Source organism: Cariama cristata, unplaced genomic scaffold, assembly GCF_000690535.1.
Source record: "Cariama cristata isolate BGI_N322 unplaced genomic scaffold, ASM69053v1 scaffold17775, whole genome shotgun sequence".
NCBI classification, from domain to species: Eukaryota; Metazoa; Chordata; class Aves; order Cariamiformes; family Cariamidae; genus Cariama; species Cariama cristata.
In genome coordinates this window covers 10,513-10,839 of record NW_009619422.1, presented here as the reverse complement: position 1 = coordinate 10,839, position 327 = coordinate 10,513, and the positions used below count along the sequence as shown (strand labels likewise).

At 62.4% G+C, this 327-nt stretch overlaps 1 protein-coding gene across 1 annotated transcript in view; it reads left to right on the top strand.

The window, feature by feature from the left end:
- Positions 1 to 327, top strand: part of KIAA0513 (KIAA0513 ortholog) — a 9,734-nt gene that overhangs the window by 8,609 nt on the left and 798 nt on the right.

The window sequence follows — 327 nt, the reverse complement described above, 5'->3', positions numbered from 1 at the left end:
GGGCGAAGTGCCTGGTTCCCGCCTGGTAGCCGTCCCAGGGTGGGGGGTGGGCTTCAGCAGAGCCCTGCTGGGATGGCCATCCCCAAGAGTTGCAACCCCCCCCGCCCCGGCTTCCTCGCTCATCCCCCTTGCTAAAGCGATGGCACCGAAGGTGAGAGACGCAAGCTCTGTGCCGGAGAGGCCAATGCTATTTCCTAGCTCTTCATCAGGGCCTTCAGGAGAAAGCCTGAAAGGTTGAAGAAGACTTTTTCCTGGGGCATCTCTTGCTTTGCCCCAGGGCGAGAGATCTGCGGAGGGATGGAGGTGTGCGAGCTCATCCGGCCCCGC